The sequence below is a fragment of the Schistosoma haematobium genome, chromosome 2 (genome assembly GCF_000699445.3).
Source record: "Schistosoma haematobium chromosome 2, whole genome shotgun sequence".
NCBI classification, from domain to species: domain Eukaryota; kingdom Metazoa; phylum Platyhelminthes; class Trematoda; order Strigeidida; family Schistosomatidae; genus Schistosoma; species Schistosoma haematobium.
In genome coordinates, this window is record NC_067197.1 from 18728676 (window position 1) to 18747305 (window position 18630).

Below are 18630 nucleotides of genomic sequence, written 5' to 3' on the forward strand. Positions count from 1 at the left end.
TATTGTTCATTTTTCTCGTGTTTGTCTCCATTTTTCAAAGTAATGTATTCTTTGGTCTTACACTTTTCCTTTGGCCTTGAGGATTCCATGTAAGGGCTTGTCTTGTGACACAGTTGGGTGCTTTCCTCAATGCGTGTACTATCCACTTCCAGCCCTTCTAACTGATTTCTTCCTCCGCTGGCATCTGGTTTGTTCTCTCCCACAGTAGGTTGCTGCTGATAGCGTCTGGCCAACGGATCCGAAGTATTTTACGTGGACAGCTGATAATAAACATTTGTATCTTTTGGATGATGGCTTTCGCAGTTCTACAGGTTTCCGCCCCTTGCCTGACGTCACTCTTCACTTTGAACGAGTCTGTCAACAGTCCTCCATGAACGGTTTTGAAGTTTAATCCATCATAGGAATTCCGTATGATATTGACTATCTTTTCAGGCACGCCATAGTGTGGAAGAAGCCTCCATAGTGTTGTCCTGTCCACGCTATCAAATGCTTTCTCGTAGTCAATGGAGTTGATGTAGAGTGATGAATTCCATTCAATTGATTATTCCACAATCATACGTAGTGTTGCGATTTGATCTATACACGATCGATCCTTACGGAATCCAGCCTGTTGGTCTCGGAGTTGGGCGTCTACGGAGTCCTTCATTCTGTTTAACAATACCCTGTTGAAGACTTTTCCTGGTATTGAAAGAAGAGTGATGCCCCTGTAGTTATCACACTTGCTGAGATCGCCTTTCTTTGGTATTTTGATCAGGTGTCCTACTTTCCAGTCTGTCGGTACTTGTTCTTTATCCCGAATCTTGCTGAAGAAAATGTGGAGTATCTTTGCAGTTACTGCTACATCTGCTTTCAGAGCCTATGCTAGAAAATGTTGTTTGGTCCTGCTGCTTTGCCGCTCTTGATTTGTCGATTGGCTATGCTGATCTCTTCAATTGTTCGTGGGCCAACATCGATTGGGAGGTCCGTGAGTGTTACATCGATGATGGGTGGGTTCAGTGGAGCTGACCCGAATGCCTTGGTACGGCCGAAGGTTGGGAGAGTCAGCTCTCCTTCTCGAAACGCTCTCACATGGCAACGCGTATGCAGCTACTGTCAGGGAAGTGCTACTCACTGCCTTCTCGAGGCAGGAGTGTTGTTTGCTAAATTGAGAGGACGAATAGAGAACGTCCGGTCTTTAGGTCGAAGACTCCGGGTGATGCTCCCTAAAAAATCCACCTGCTTTGGTCTGGGCACCCAGACAGTATCACAGCCCACACACAAATCAAGTGACTTGTGTGGTGCATATGTATCTGGTGCACCCTTGTACCAATATTTATGTGTTCAAATAAATAAATAAATCAGTGGAGCTGGTCGATTCAAGAGTTCTTTGAAGTGTTTTACCCGCCTGTTTCGCTGTTCTTCGACGTTGGTGATTACTTTGCCCTCCTTGCTTTTCACTGGTCGTTTTGGTTTACGATAATTTCCAGCGAGTTTCTTTGTTGTATCATACAATTGTCTCATGTTTCCTTCTCTTGCAATCTTTTCCCCCATCGTTATTAAATCTTCCACATATTTACGTTTGTCGGTTCTGATGCTCCTCTACACTTGCTTGTTTACTTCTGTGTATTCAGCTTGTACCCTGGCTTTCTCTGCTCTTGTTCGGCTGGTATTGATTTCTGCCTTCTTGTTCCTCCTTTCTTGAATCTTATCCAGTGTATCAACAGTGATCCATTCCTTGTGGTAGTACTTCTTGTGGCCCAGAACCTCATGACATGTTGAAATGATTGCCTCTTTTATCCCCTTACAGTTGCTCTCCATAGTAGTTTCTTCTCCATTGAGTAGATCATGAAAGGCTTGGAACTTATTGCTGAGGAATATCTTGAATTTGTTGAGTTTGTCAGTATCCTGAAGAAAGGCCGTATTGAACTTTTATGATATTGTCCGCCCCATTGTGCAGTGCTTCTTGAGTTTTAATTTCATCTTGGCGACCAGTAAGTGATGATCTGATGCTATATCAGCTCCTCTTGGTTCTCATATCCTCCATCGTCCTCCTGAACTTTTTGTTGATGCAGATATGGTCGATTTGGTTCTGCGTAGTGTGATCCGGTGAAGTCCATGTGGTTTTGTGAATGCGTTTATGTGGGAATATAGTGCCACCTATGACCAGTATATTGAAGTCACATAGGTTTGCAAATCTCTCACCATTTTCATTCATTCCTTCCAGTCCATGTCGTCCCATGATGTCTTCATATCCGGTGTTGTCCATTCCAAGCTAGGTAGCAACTCATTTCTATATCAAAAGAAGCAGATTGGACAAATTATTTTGCCCAGCAGAAATAACGAAGAAACAACTTATTTGGGTATTCTGTTCTAACACTCAGTCACTAGATCTATATGAGTAGAAAAATGCCATGAACAAATACAATATTCTACCTAATTTACTCTCTCTGTTTAAATATCTGTCAATAGTTAAACTTGTATGTTCTCTTGAAAATTTGTGTTAATCAATTGAAAATCCTTTCCACAGGTTTACTGACAAGATTGCATAAAAAATGAACAATATGTGAAAAATAAAATATATGCCAAAATTTGACATATTTTGTCAGTCTTCTCTGTGTTCATGAATTTCAATTAATAAAAATTTAAATACAAGAAACTATAATATCCATAAATTTACCCCCAGGTGGTTTTGATATGAAATCATTGGAGCTTGCCATCAAGCAAGGTGAAGAAGATCTAGAAATCTCATTCTCAGAACTATTAATCTCTAATAACCAATTTGGTTCATGAATCCCAAGTATACTTGAATAAGCAGTACTATTAGTAGAAGTTGAGTTGACATTAAAATTATTATAAAATGAAGTAAAATCCACAGTTTTTCTTCTTGAATTAGTTTGATGATATAATCGACTATTTGAATCAATCTGGAACAATAATAAACATTGCGAATAAACATCTGTGAACATTCAATCTCTTTACAATAAAACTATACATATACTTTCTAGATAATGATAATTACAATCAGTCAGTAACAACGTAGAACTTCGTACGTACGTACATCAGTTCGAGTTGCCACACCACATTAGCACAGAGATGCAGTGGTCGATTCAAATCCCGTAGTGGTAGAGGTAATAAGAATATAAGCAGTAATCGGGAAGGTTAGTGTTTGGAGATGTTACTTAAAGAGTATAATACAGTGAAATAAATTTGGGAAGAGAAAAAAAGAGACAAGGAGGAATAAGGAGATCAAAATTTGGGAGAACACAAAGAGTGTATGCACCTGCGCCATTGCAAACGATTTTGAACCATATCATTCAGGATCTTTAACCATCGGTTGCTATCATCTCGCAATCCCCAACCAGGTAGTCTACACCTACCAACATGGTTCAGTCCACTTGACAGTGACTTCATGGACTTGTGCCATGTTTTGGTCTGGTCGCCCCTAGCTTTCTTCCAATCTACTCCTATACTATTGAACATACCACGTCGAGGCAGTCGGTCGTTGGGCATACGTAACACGTGTCCCAGCCATTTCAACTGATGAAGTTTCACTACTTCATCAATTGATTTGCCATCCTTACCTAGTGCCCGTTTCTTAACAACTGCGTTACTTACTCGATGGTCCCAGGATATACGAACAATATTTCGAAGGCACCTATGATCAAATACTAATCTAATACTAGTAATTACAATAATAGTGATAATAAAATTCTGTTAAACATGATAACAGTGAAGTAGAATAAACAAAGGTATTAAGACATTTTCATCAGGGGTAATAATAATAATAATAATAATAATAATAATAATAATAATAATAATAATAATATATGCGATTGTCAGCTTTGAAAATGAATTCGCCAAAAGGAGAACTCTTTGCTGAACCAATCTTTCTTATATTATATCTCAGTGGGTATATTCCGTCAATGAATATTTTTGTAACAGATAATATACTAAATGAATTTAGTAAATTATGGGGAGGGGGGCAACACAAAGTATTATGTGATAAATAGAAATTTCCATACCATAAAATATATGTGAAAAAGACTAATAGTAAGGTATTATTAAAATAGTTAGATAAACTAATAAGACATCGGGAATCAGACAAACTGTTCTGGAAAAACATCCTATTGACTTTTGAGGTTTTAAGGAAATTGACCAGAAGTCAATTATCTTTTCATTAGGTTAAAGTCAACCTAATATATCTAATCGGATGCACTCAATAAACCCTAGATTAAATTATACTTAAGTTGTTTGTTTCACTTGAAGGAAACATTATACCATTAATTACTACGATTGTAATTGTTGCATTACTATTCTTAATCTTCGTCGTCTAGTCCCATGAACATACGGTAGGAAGAATGTTTCAGCTATTTCTACTGTGCAAAGAATAAGGTACCTGCAGATTAGCAAAGTGGACTTTCAAGAGGACTATAATGACAATGAGTGGGAATGAAAGAACAAGAACGAGTATTCATAATAATACTTTGAGGAAAAATAGGTCAGATGGACATTGCTTAAAGTTATAGTATGCAAACGGAAATAGTATTAGTGACGGACAAAAATATCGAACGGTCATATTGGTATGAAAAGATACACCACTTAGCATATAAATTAATGGATGAAAGCAACAACTTCCACTGTTCCTATAAGTTAAACAGGTTAACAAAAAGACTATCATACCCAGTACAATGAAAACAATTTATATCTAACAAAAAACAACCTAATAGTTTCATAGCGTATTTTAAAATAATAGTGGAAGACACCAGATTTAAATTTGTCTTATGAGGTCATTAAATGTCAACTACTAAAGATAGTTGCCTGGATAGCCGATACAGTCAATGTAAGTATACTTTATCGGTGTACTGACTAAGAAGAAAAATAACAAATTATCATTTACCTGTTTTAATTTATAAAATGTAAAGTTGTCATAAAACTGTTTACAGTTAGGATTTTGTAGATCAGTTAGTAAACCAAGGTCGATAAATTTTTGGCAGACCAGTCGCCCTTTCATTCTGTAACAGAATTAATTCATAGGAAAAAAAGTACAAAAAGGTACATTTGAAGTGAGGGATGGCTTTAAACACTCTTCCAATTATCGACCGTGATCTAATATCAATCCCGTAAACTTCATTATTTATTTATTTTAACACATAGACATTCGTACAAGGAGGCACCAAATACATATGAGCCACACAAATCTCATTCGATATGTGTGAGGGCTGTGATACTGTCTGGGTGCCCGGACCGAAGCAGGTGGTTTTCTTAGGGGGCCACTCCCCGAGCCTTCAACCTGAAGGTCTAACCCACAAGGCAGTGGAGCATCGTAAGGAGATGCAGACCCATGGAAGCCGGTGACCAACAATTGGTTCGCACGCCATTTTTCCCCGCAGGATACTGGAGCCCATGTGCACCATTGGTTTGGAATACGGTTAAAGCGCCGGACATTCGCTTTTCGTCCTCTCATTTTCGTAAACAACACCCCCGCCACGAGAAGGCAGTGAGTAGGACTTCCCTGGTAGAGGCTATATACGCGTGGCCATGTGAGAGCATTTCGAGAGTGAGAGCGGACTCTCCCGTTAACTGAAAAAGTTCCAGCTTGACATAAGGTTCACTAATTGTAAACGACTAATTGTTAATGAAACACTTAAATCTATGATCCTATCTCTCTCATTCCAATTATGATCTGGTAAATAGCTCATCCATTTAAGGTAATTTACTTTCAATCAATGGATCATTATGAAATACACTATCGGTTTTTTGGTAAGGGTATTACCACCAACAGGCTTAATTAACTAAGGTTTAAAGCTTGGTTAGTGACTTACACTGCCTTTTCAATAATTATTTGTACAATAGCTGTCATTTGCATTTTGTTAAACCAATTCCCATATATATAGGCAATTTTATGCCACTTTCTCGAAGACTGTATAGTTTTTTCATAGTGCCCAACAAAACTTCAAGCATACCGCCAAGTTATATAAGTACAACCTGGATTGAAGGCAAGCAATCTTTCAAAAAAAAACTAACCTACAACGTTCCAAACCCGGTATATTATTGACTAACCAATAAACTAGTGCTAGGCCATAAGTACAGTAGTACTCTTCATTTTCGTTTTTTAATCTAAATAATTGTAGCGATTTGCATGAACTGTTGTCTTTCGTTAAATTTTCATTTGAATGGCTATGCACACGACTTAATGGTCGAGTTGACGATGCAGTCAACTGTGAAATACTGATAGTTGAAAAATCAAGATCCTTCGGTGAATTAGCCCAAAGTCTTGACCATAAATAAAGTATATCTTGACCTGATGATGAATTGAATAATGACTGCGATGCACTGCTTGGTAAACATTCAAACGAATGAGATGAAGAAATTTTTTTGAATGGAGCACTGCCAATATCTATATTCAACGATTCATTTAAAACTGGACCTTGACTTATGCGCGGTGTTCGACGAATTACACCAAATGTATTAGATTCAATGGTGCGCATTGTTTGTCCAATAGAATCCATTGACAGAGATGTATCATTACCGTTTGGGAAGGTTGCCGAGAAAAATGTAGGAAACAAGTCTCTGCATCCATCTGCTGAACTGGTAGAAGTAGAATTGTTTGGGCTAACTAAATCTACAGCCGTTCTGTTCAAATATGAAGGTGGAGTAAGCAATGCTTTTGAATTGGATATATTCAACAAACCAGTACTCATGCGTATATTGAGATTGGAAAGATGACTAAAATGAGATGGAACAGACTTTGGTCGGTTATTGTTTCTCTGGGATTTTTCTGTCAAGCTTATTTTTTTCTTCAAACCATGAATATTGTCTGTATTTAGCGATCTGACAGAACTTTTGTCCAATGAATGTTCTGGTTTATTGGTATTAGTACTAATTAGTGTTTCAGCACAATAACTGCAAGCTCGTTGAAGACCATCAAGTCCAATTTGTGTCCCTTCAACAATCTTAACAAATGAAAACAAATGCAATAAAACTTAGATGGATAGAGAAAATTTATATGACATATTTGTAGGAAGAACAAAAATTAGTGGAAGATTGAAAATAAAAAGATTTCTACAAATGTGATAATAAGTGTTTGCAAATTCGAAGTAGAAATATTTTCCAGTACCCACAATTTTATTAAAAAACTTGGGATTTGGAAGGTGTTCGAGGAAAAATAATACTGTAATCATTCTATATTGTTTGTTCGAATCTTCCCATTGATGTTTAGAACGGCAGTTGATCATTCCGTTATTGGTATATGTGCATCCTGTGTGGATTGCCTCGATATTACCTAGAGTCACAAGCATTATAAGCAAACATGGATGGTGGCTGGTAGTCGGATCCAGGATGCACGTTTCGTTCTATTCCGGACTCGTCAGCTGGATGTACCTGTATTCCAGAGCTTTCGTTCACTCCGGGACTCGAGCCAAGAGTACCATTCGCTTCAAACGTCATCCACTTAGCTACTGAGTCCCGATAGCCACTAGCTTGTGATATGAAGACTGGTCAATTGAGGTTCTAAACATTTATTGGAAGATTCAAACAAACAATACAATATGAATTCAAACTTCACACCATTTCGCAAACTAGTGACTATCAGGACTCAGCACCTAAGTGGTTGACGTGATGACGTTTGAAACGAACGGTACTGGGTTCGATTCTCGGAGTGAACATCGACTCTGGGCTGCAGGTACATCCAGCTGACGAGTCCCAAATAGGACGACACGTGCGTCCTGAATTCTGCTGCTAGCCACCACCCAACTCTGTTAAAAGCCAAGAACTAAAAAATATAAACATATTCCGAGAGAACGTTATGAGGCTGAGAAGAATGAAAAATACAGGACAAACATGTTCAAGATCTACAGAAGGACGAAAGAAACCATCTATAAGATTTTATTTATTTAAATAGATAAATATTGTTACAAAGGGGCACCGAATACATATGCGCCACACAAGTCACTTGATTTGTGTGTGGGCTGTGATACTGTCTGGGTGCCCAGACAGCAGCAGGTGGTTTTCTTAGGGAGCAACGCCCGGAGCTTTCGACCTAGAGGTCTGATCTGCAAGGTAGTGGACCATCGTAAAGAGATATGGTCGCATGGTAGCCGGTGACCAACAATTGGTTCATACGCCATTTTTCCCTCAGAATACTGGAGCCCATATGCAACATTGGTTTGGAATCACGGTTTTTTAACTTCCTTAGGTGCACTCTCCGTGTTCACCAACCAAGGTAAAGCGCCAGACATTCCCTTTTCGTCTTCCCAATTTCGTAAACAACACTCCCGCCTCAGGAAGGCAATGAGTAGAACTTCACTGGCAGTAGCTGCATACGTGTTGCCATGTGAGAGCATTTCGAGAGGGAGAGCTGACTCTCCCCACTCTCGGCCGTATCAGGGCGTTTGGAGGCTTACCCACTCTGAGCCATACAACACAGTCGCCAAAGGTAGTTTATAGATTTATTTGAACACATGAATATTGGTAAAAGAGAGCCAACAAAAGCCAGCCCATTGCAGCTTTCTTTCATGCCACGACACCATGTCATGCACTGACCACCTCTCCGCTTCTTCCAACCAGTCCCAGAGTCGGCAAATAATGCACGACGTGGAATTCTCTGGGACGACATTCGTAGAACATGTCCAAGCCACCGAAGTCGGTGTTTCAAGATGGTGACACCAATTGAATTATCATCTCTGTGCTCGAACACACGATGCCGAACCTCTGCATTACTGACATGGTGTTGCCACTGAATGTCAGCAATCCTTCGGAGACAGCGATGATCGAACACAGAGAGTCGTCTAACGTCCTCAACTCGGAGAGGCCAGGTTTCACAAGCATAGAGCAAAACTGCTCTCACCGACGCGTTGTAGATCCGACTTTTTACAGCCAGACTAACATCACGAAGGTGCCAAAGATGGCCTAGATTGGCATAAGCCGCTCTGGCTTTCACTATACGTGCATTGATCTCATCACTCACACCCCCACCAGCACATATGCAGCTACCCAGATACACGAACTTCTCGACTACTTCTATCTGCTCACCATCCAGGATAAGTACAAGATTAAAATCCAGCCAGTCTTGTAAAAGTACTTTGCACTTAGAAGGTGCAAAGCACATACAATACCTACGGACACTGATTGTCAACTGATTAAGTGCGGATTGCATGCCTTGGGCATTATCGCACAGTAAGACAATATCGTCCGCATACTCAAGGTCGAGAAGTCTTTCTCCAGGCAACAGATCCACACCACCATTACTTACATTCATCAGAGCTGTTTCCAGAATGTCATCGATGGCAAAGTTGAAGAGGAATGGTGAGATTGGGCAACCCTGCCTAACCCCACTACTCGAATGGAACAATGGAGAAAGGTGGTTGTATGCCCTCACTCTGCCTGAGGTGTTTTTATATAGGGCTTTTAGGATGTTAATAAACTTCTCAGGCACACCCTTCTTCAATAGACAATCCCAGAGAACAGTTCTGTCCAACGAATCGAAGGCAGCCCTGATGTCAAGAAACACTACGATTGTTGGCCTTTGATAAGTATGGCGGTGTTCTAACATTTGGCGGAGGGTGAAGATATGATCAATACATCCTCGACCAGAACGAAAACCAGCCTGCTCCTCGCGAGTCAATCTTTCTCGGGTTTTGAACAACCTACGAAGTATGACGGAAGCCAATAGCTTGGACGCAATCGGAAGTAGACTTATCCCCGATAGTTGTTACAGGAACGACGTGAACCCTTTTTAAAGATAGGGACAACTATCGACTCATTCCATGACGTTGGTACACTCTCTAGTTCCCAAACCTTTGTAAACAACGTCGTCAATTCCTTAGTCAAAAAGTCACCACCATCTTTAAAAAGAGCTGGAGGTAAGTCATCTGGGCCAGGTGATTTGTAACGCTTCAAGAGTTGGAGTTCCTTGCGGACTTCCTCCTCGTTTGGTGGATCAGTCGTCACCGGCCATGGAGGGCAGGACAGTCTGACTGATGTTGCCGGAGCAGCAGGCCAGTTGAACTGCCCTTCGAAAAACTCTGCCCATCGTCCAAGACGTCGATGGATGTTAGTGATTGACATCCCATCACCCTCGCAGATTGTTTCGCTCACACCAGACTTCTTGCCGCCAGTGGCTCGGATGAGTTGGAAGAGCTTCCGGTCGTTACCAGATGCAGCTGCTGCTTCCAACTCATTAGCACGCTTCGATCACCAGGCTTCTCGGTCCTTACGCAAGCTTTGCCCGATTTCCTTACATAACATCCTTCGTTTATGGTCAAACTCACGGTCACCCGGAGTAGACCGACGGGCTTCAATGAGTTGTAAGGAACCAGAAGAAACCCAGTGCTTAAAAGCGGGACGTTTCGCAAACCCACAACTGACTGTCCCCGCCATTTTCATGGCGTCATGCAATTGCAACCAATGCTCATCTATACTTTTCGGTGGAGTGGTAGCTAGCCTAGAGGCTAACTCGGTTCGATACTTATTTGCAACAGAAGTTGCAACCAGCTTGCTAATATCAACCCGTTGGTGGCGGTCACTTCGTTGGCCACTGAAAAGTAAGGCAAGATTGGCGCAGACCAAGGCATGGTCAGAGTCCAGATAGGTACTCCAAAAGGAGCGGCAGTCTTGTACACAACCACGCCAGCGGTAGCTGATCGCGATGTGATCAATCTGAGTCCAGGCTTGAGATGCAGAGGGAGGACGCCAGGTGGCACATCGGCGATGACTGTGCCGAAAGTTAGTGCTAGCCAGAAACAGGTTGTGGTCTGTGCATAGTTGCAGTAGACGGTCCCCGTTATCTGACCTGCGACCAACGAGTCCCCATCGGCCACCTAAACGACTCTCTTCTGCGCCTAGACGCCCGACCTGAGCATTCAAGTCTCCGGCTAGTACTGTAATATCTGTCGAACGCACTTACTGGAGAAGAATAGTTAACTTGTGGTAGAATTCATCCTTGATTGCATCTGGGCTGCAATCTGTCGGGGCATAGGCGGAGATGACAAAGAGACATCGTTTCTCACGCCGATTTCTTCTCACTCTGATGGGACTTTCTGATCTAACAGCACATAACCGACTGTTAATAGGGATCTAATCGATTAGTGCTGCCTCAGCTCTAGCGCTTAGTGCAACGCCAACAACAGCAAGACTAGACGAAGATGCCACAGGGTCACTGAATAAACGCACGTAAAACAAGCTTTTGAAGCGACAGATGGAGATCGAATTTGTAGTACTTCACCAGAGTCTTGAATACGGGTCTCGGATAGACAACAAACATCAATATTAAGACTTTCCAAAGACATAGCCAGCCCTATCTGTTGTCCGACCTGCATAAATGTGCGAACGTTGAAGGCAGCCAGTTTGAATGGTGCACGTGGTTTCCAAAAACTGCTTCAGTATTCGTATTTGGTGGTAGCATTCAATTTTCAACTAGTCAGTGACTTGAGAACGTTTAGATACAGTCGAATTTCCACCAAAGACGAGCCGCTGTATAAGTATAAAAGAGGGTGAATAATGTGGTAAATAATAATAATAATAATAATAATAATAATAATAATAATAATAATAATAATAATGGCAATAATAGTAGTAATAATAATAGTATTAATAATGACAATAATTGTAATGATAATAATTTGAATCAATTGCTTGTTTTTCGAAGCGAGAAAAGTAATTTCCATAGGCATAGAGAGTTCATCAATTTGTGTGTGGGCTGTGATACTGCCAGGGTGCCCGAACCGAAGCAGGTGGTTATCTTAGGGGCCACTCCCCGAGCGTTTGACCTTAAGGTCTGACCCACAAGGCAATGGAGCATCGTGAGGAGATGAAGTCCCATGGTAGCCGGTGACCAATGATTGGTTCATACGCCATTTTCCCCTCAGAATACTGGAGCCCATGTGCACCATTGGTTTGTGATCCGGTTAAAGCGCCGGACATTCGCTTTTCACCCTCTCATTTCCGTAAACAATACCCCGCCACGAGAAGGTAGTGAGTAGGACTTCCCTGGCAGAGGCTGTATACGCGTGACCGTGTGAGGGCATTTCGAGAAGAGGGGAGGGCCCTCCACACCCTCAGCCATACCAGGGCACATGGGGGCCGCCGAAGGTAGAGCAAATATTTGATCGACACACTTATGGCCAAGCCTGAAACCTGTTACTTTAAACAGGTTACCGACTTTAAACTCCAACTAAGAGTTGGATGGTTATGAAAGCTATTATCAGTCAAACTGATTCATTTACGGTTATTTGAATAAGGTTTTTAACCTGTGTTAAGAGCCATGGTGATCTGTGACCGACAAAATTATACAAACCTTCCAGGCTAACTAATATCTCAGTGAATCCAACTGTTGACCGTATACTAGTATTTCTACAGGTTATCAAAGTTACCCGATCAATGCCTTAAATTTATCGCAGTTTCCTCGACTTAGCTAGAAGCTGCAGATATTATGTTAAGGTTCTATTCACAATATTTGTAGATAATGAGTGACTTAAGACAAGTTGGTAATCAACTGAATTGTTCCTTAAACTGTGATGCTAACTGCTCTACTTGCTTAGTCTATGAGTAAAGCACTATTTCATCACTTTTTCAAAGGAAGTTTCATTGAATACTAACTTGTTAGCCTGTCTCTACGATGAATTTAGAGGAATTCCCCCACTTTATTTATCTCTATTGAAGTTTCCATCACTTTTCCCTTTCTCTGCTATTCCCAATCATCATTTTATGACGTTTTTCATCTGATATTTTATCTCCACTTTATTTTACTTTCCGAGGCCCGCAGCAATGGTCCTAGAAATCAACTAACTGAGAAATTTCCGGGATTCACTAGTCCTTTAGATATTCCCGACAGATGCTACTGTAGTACTAAATGACACTTGTAAGTCTACATGTTTTATTTGATTAGTATTGGTCTCAGAGGTCAAAATGCGAATGTTCTCAAAACACCTGATGTGACTCGGTTACTTATAGCACGTCTGTGCATATAGCTATTAATCGCAAAAATAATGAGGATTTACGATATTGATCGGTTATCTTTCGCTATAGATAAGGTAGAATCCGACTGTAGCTGCTACCTTGACTCGGTGGCCGGGCTTGCCTATCATGATGTCCCAACCGAGTTATATTGGCTGGAACATATGTTCCTGTAGGTTCTACCACGCCAGGCAGATCGATTCGAGAACGGTAAGACTACAAGCAGTAACTCAAGGTCTGAGGGCGAAGTCGTACTGCCGACTATAGAGGGGTGTGACGGCAGTAAGGTGTTTCCCTCGGACAACCAGCATCTGCAGCGATGCTGCCTTCTCACAAGGAAGGAAGGGGTTAGAAAAGGTCGACTCTAAAATGTCACGCCTCACCTTACCTCACGGATTTCCGTCTCCGGTGGTAAGGCCCTTTGAAGAACGGAGCTAACACATTAAAAACCTTCCACGAAAAGGCCGTGCGCGACCGGCCTCAAACAGTTGTCCCTTGGACTCTACAGTCACGCTTCCAAGTCGTTAAGGCCAACATTAATCCAACTTTCTTTTCAGGTCCCTCAAGAAATACCCTCCCACGGTGTGGGCAACCGGGAAGTGACATCAGCCCTCATACCCGTAACAGCCCACGAGACCACGTTGGTCACATTCAAATCCTTCCTACACCTCCTAATACCTCTCTTATCTCCCCAACTAACCCTTCTCGCGTCCCTTTATCACCTTGCACCGCTAGGGCAAACGATTCGAGTACGCGGAACGCTATTCCTGGTCTCCTGAAACCACGCTCTAAACTACACGTAGGAGCTTTTAACGTTCGAACACTGTGCCAAATAGGACAACAGGCTTCCTTAGCTAGGACATTAGAATCTCGCGCCGTCGATGTGTGCTGCGTCTCCGAAACGTGCATACAGGATCCGAGTAGCGTCATTCACTTGACCTCACCATGTCAAAATAAAGAACCAACACGATTCACACTTCGTGTATCTGTAAGCCCTGATGCTGCTTCTCGTGGCCCCGCCGGTGTAGGTATAGCATTGAGTCCTAGGGCAGAATAAGCTCTCTTAGAGTGGATCCCAGTAGACAGTCGTTTGTGCGTTGTCCGACTAAACGGAACAGTAAGGACTCGGGAAGATAGGGACACTCGTCGTTGCCTCTTCGTCGTCTCTGCTTATTCTCCCACGGACTGCAGCTCAGATGTAAAAAATGAGTTTTACAGAAAGCTTTCCGACCTTCTCCGAAAAGCTAGGCGCTCTGATGTAGCAATAGTGGCTGGTGAATTTAATGCTCAATTAGGTAAACTAAGCGAAAAAGAAAGACACCTGGATGGATCTTATAGAGTCGTGCCTCGAAGAACAGATAATGGTGACCGTCTGTTGCAGCTATGCTCAGATAACCGCCTGTTTCTTGCAAATACTAACTTTAAGCATAAGGGAAAACATCTTTTAACATGGCAACCCCCTAATTCGTCCCAACGTTGGACCCAAATAGATCACATCGCTATCATCCACCGATGGAGGGGCTCGATAGAAGACTGCCGCTCATTCTGGAGCACATGCTTAGATTCAGATCATGCTCTAGTGCGGGCGCGTATTTGCCTGCTTCTTGGTGGACGTAGGAAAGACGCAGCAAGGAAACCTCTTAGCGGAGTCAGCTTAAGCGCAAGTTGACACGAAGCCTACACAATGATCGTGAACAGTGGTGGGTAGCGAAAGCAAGAGAGATGGAAAAGGCAGCGGCAATAGATAATAGCAAACAATTGTTCAGACTTGTTAAGGAAACCGGTATTAGGAACCCGACTGTTAGCGAAACAATCTCAGAGAAAGATGGACATATTATACATTCTCAATCCAGGAGATTGAATCGATGAGCAGAACACTTTAGGGATCAGTTCAACTGGCCTTCAGCCACACTTCGGTTTCCCACGATCTCCAGTCAACCTGAATGGCAAGTTAACGTAGGTCCTCCGACTCTTTATGAAGTTGAAAAAGCTACAGGAAATCTGAAGCGAGGGAGAGCAGCAGGCCCTGACAGGTTTACTCCTGAGATTTTTAAGGATTGTGGTCCAGTATTAGCAGTGGGATTAACTGAGGTCTTAGGTAGAATTTGGGAACTGGACGTAATCCCATCTGATTGGTCTCAATCACTGATTGTGCCAGTCTATAAGAAAAGGCAAAAGCATGTTCGAGATGCGATTCTCCCCCTCGAAATGCAAAATGTTGCTTCAGGATTGGGTTGCATCGACACACGAACTAATGATAGGGAGTGAAGTAGTCGATCTTGTCGACCGCTTCACTTATTTTGGAAGTCTCATCAGCCCTTGTGGTTTAGTGTGTCACGAAATCTCAGCACGGATACAGAAGGCTCGACTAGCTTTTGCCAACTTGCATCGTTTATGGCGTAGGCGAGATATCCGTCTATCAACCAAAGGACGTGTTTACTGCGCAGCAGTTCGTCCCGTCCTACTTCATGGCAGTGAAACATGGCCGGTAAGAGTAGAGGATATCCGTAGGCTACTAGTATTTGATCATAGGTGTCTTCGAAACATTGCTCGTATATCATGGGACCATCGAGTAAGTAACACAGTTGTTAGGAAACGGGTACTAGGCAAGGATGGCAAATCAATTGATGAAGTAGTGAAACTTCATCAGTTAAGATGGCTGGAACACGTGTTACGTATGCCCAACGACCGACTGCCTCGACGTGCTATGTTCAGTGGTATAGGAGTAGGTTGGAAGAAAGCTAGGGGCGACCAGACCAAAACATGGCACAAGTCCATGAAGTCACTGTCAAGTGGACTGAACCATGTTGGTAGGTGTAGACTACCTGGTTGGGGACTGCGAGATGATAGCAACTGATGGTTAGAGATCCTGAATCGTTTACAATGGCGCAAGTGCATCCACTTTTTGTGTTCTCCTAAATTCTAATCTTCTGAATTCTTCATGTCCCTTATTTTCTTTCCAAATTTATTTCACTGTATTATATTCCTTGAATAACATCTTCAAGCCCTAATGTTTCCGATTACTGTTTATACTCTTACTACCTCTACCACTACGGAATTTAAGTCGACAACTGCATCTCTGTGCTAATGTGGTATGGCAACTCGAACCGATGTACGAACGTACGAAGTTCTACGTTGTTACTGACTGACTGACTGACTGACTGAGAATTCGAACTCGTTACTGATGAAAATGAAAAATCACTTGATTGAAAAAATAACTCACTGGAAATATTACCAATCTTACAGACTTACCTTATTACTGCACTGATTACAAAATATCCTCCCACAAACACGGCAATGATGTTTACGGCGGATGGCAGTAAAACGTGTACCGCATTCAAAACAAAATTTGCAATTTTCATCTTGCATCCAGTAGCGTCTTTCAGGGGGTCGAATAGATCCGGGCAATTGATTATGTGAAGAAGAACTAGACATTCCGTCAGATATGTTTTCATCCAATGCTGAGAGGCCATTATGGGACAATTTATTACGTTCATTTTTCTACAGAAATTTAGATACAATACAAACTATCAACAATTTATATTATGGAACTGTGAGAAAGTGTTTTAGCTATTTCAACTGACATACTACCTTTTAGTTAAAGTGCAGTAATAACTAACTTTAAACACTACTTAGTGGATAAAAGAAAAGGAGCTACAAAAAAGCATCAGTAGTATGTGATCGACGAAAGTAGAACATTAAAATTGGACAGGATTGAAGGCATGAATGTATACGGAACAAGCATGGAGCAATGTATTTTTTTAACATTTACGGTAAAATAAATTAGTGTATCTTCAAAGCTTTTCAACCAATAATGAACAAGTTCATTGATTTGAAACATCGAGAGTTTCGATTACAAATAAGATTGAACAAACAGTCGGGATTTATTAGCGGTTGCTATGCGTAGACGTTACTCCCCCGAATGCCCTGGTACGGCCGAGAGTGGGGAGAGTCCGCTCTCCCTCTCGAAATACTCTCACACGGCCACGCGTATACAGCCTCTGCCAAAGAAGTCCTACTCATTGCCTTCTCGTGGCGGGGGTGTTGTTTACAAAAATGAGAGGACGAAAAGCGAATGTCCGGCGCTTTAACCGGATCACAAATCAATGGTGCACATGGGCTCCAGTATCCTGCGGGAACAAATGGCGCATGAACCAATCATTGGTCACCGGCTACCATGGGACTTCATCTCCTCACGATGCTCCATTGCCTTGTGGGTCAGACCTTAAGGTCAAACGCTCGGGGAGTGGCCCCCTAAGATAACCACCTGCTTCGGTTCGGGCACCCTGGCAGTATCACAGCCCACACACAAATTGATGAACTCTCTATGCCTATGGAAATTACTTTTCTCGCTTCGAAAAACAAGCAATTGATTCAAATTATTATCATTACAATTATTGTCATTATTAATACTATTATTATTACTACTATTATTGCCATTATTATTATTATTATTATTATTGTTATTATTATTATTATTTACCACATTATTCACCCTCTTTTATACTTATACAGCGGCTCGTCTTTGGTGGAAATTCGACTGTATCTAAACGTTCTCAAGTCACTGACTAGTTGAAAATTGAATGCTACCACCAAATACGAATACTGAAGCAGTTTTTGGAAACCACGTGCACCATTCAAACTGGCTGCCTTCAACGTTCGCACATTTATGCAGGTCGGACAACAGATAGGGCTGGCTATGTCTTTGGAAAGTCTTAATATTGATGTTTGTTGTCTATCCGAGACCCGTATTCAAGACTCTGGTGAAGTACTACAAATTCGATCTCCATCTGTCGCTTCAAAAAGCTTGTTTTACGTGCGTTTATTCAGTGACCCTGTGGCATCTTCGTCTAGTCTTGCTGTTGTTGGCGTTGCACTAAGCACTAGAGCTGAGGCAGCACTAATCGATTAGATCCCTATTAACAGTCGGTTATGTGCTGTTAGATCAGAAAGTCCCATCAGAGTGAGAAGAAATCGGCGTGAGAAACGATGTCTCTTTGTCATCTCCGCCTATGCCCCGACAGATTGCAGCCCAGATGCAATCAAGGATGAATTCTACCACAAGTTAACTATTCTTCTCCAGTAAGTGCGTTCGACAGATATTACAGTACTAGCCGGAGACTTGAATGCTCAGGTCGGGCGTCTAGGCGCAGAAGAGAGTCGTTTAGGTGGCCGATGGGGACTCGTTGGTCGCAGGTCAGATAACGGGGACCGTCTACTGCAACTATGCACAGACCACAACCTGTTTCTGGCTAGCACTAACTTCCAGCACAGTCATCGCCGATGTGCCACCTGGCGTCCTCCCTCTGCATCTCAAGCCTGGACTCAGATTGATCACATCGCGATCAGCTACCGCTGGCGTGGTTGTGTACAAGACTGCCGCTCCTTTTGGAGTACCTATCTGGACTCTGACCATGCCTTGGTCTGCGCCAATCTTGCCTTACTTTTCAGTGGCCAACGAAGTGACCGCCACCAACGGGTTGATGTTAGCAAGCTGGTTGCAACTTCTGTTGCAAATAAGTATCGAACCGAGTTAGCCTCTAGGCTAGCTACCACTCCACCGAAAAGTATAGATGAGCATTGGTTGCAATTGCATGACGCCATGAAAATGGCGGGGACAGTCAGTTGTGGGTTTGCGAAACGTCCCGCTTTTAAGCACTGGGTTTCTTCTGGTTCCTTACAACTCATTGAAGCCCGTCG

At 42.1% G+C, this 18630-nt stretch overlaps 1 protein-coding gene across 2 annotated transcripts in view; it reads right to left on the reverse strand.

Moving 5' to 3' along the window:
* Positions 1-18630, reverse strand: part of MS3_00006384 (uncharacterized protein) — a 71026-nt gene that overhangs the window by 40116 nt on the left and 12280 nt on the right. The window contains exons 2-5 of one of the 2 annotated variants that reach the window (XM_051214521.1): positions 16183-16431; positions 6004-6932; positions 4877-4991; positions 2657-2903 (exon numbers count right to left, since the gene is read on the reverse strand). The gene's annotated coding sequence lies outside the window, so the exon portion shown is untranslated. Of the gene's footprint in view, positions 1-2656; positions 2904-4876; positions 6933-16182; positions 17008-18630 lie in introns of those variants that run through there. The other variant, XM_051214520.1, reaches the window with a different exon arrangement.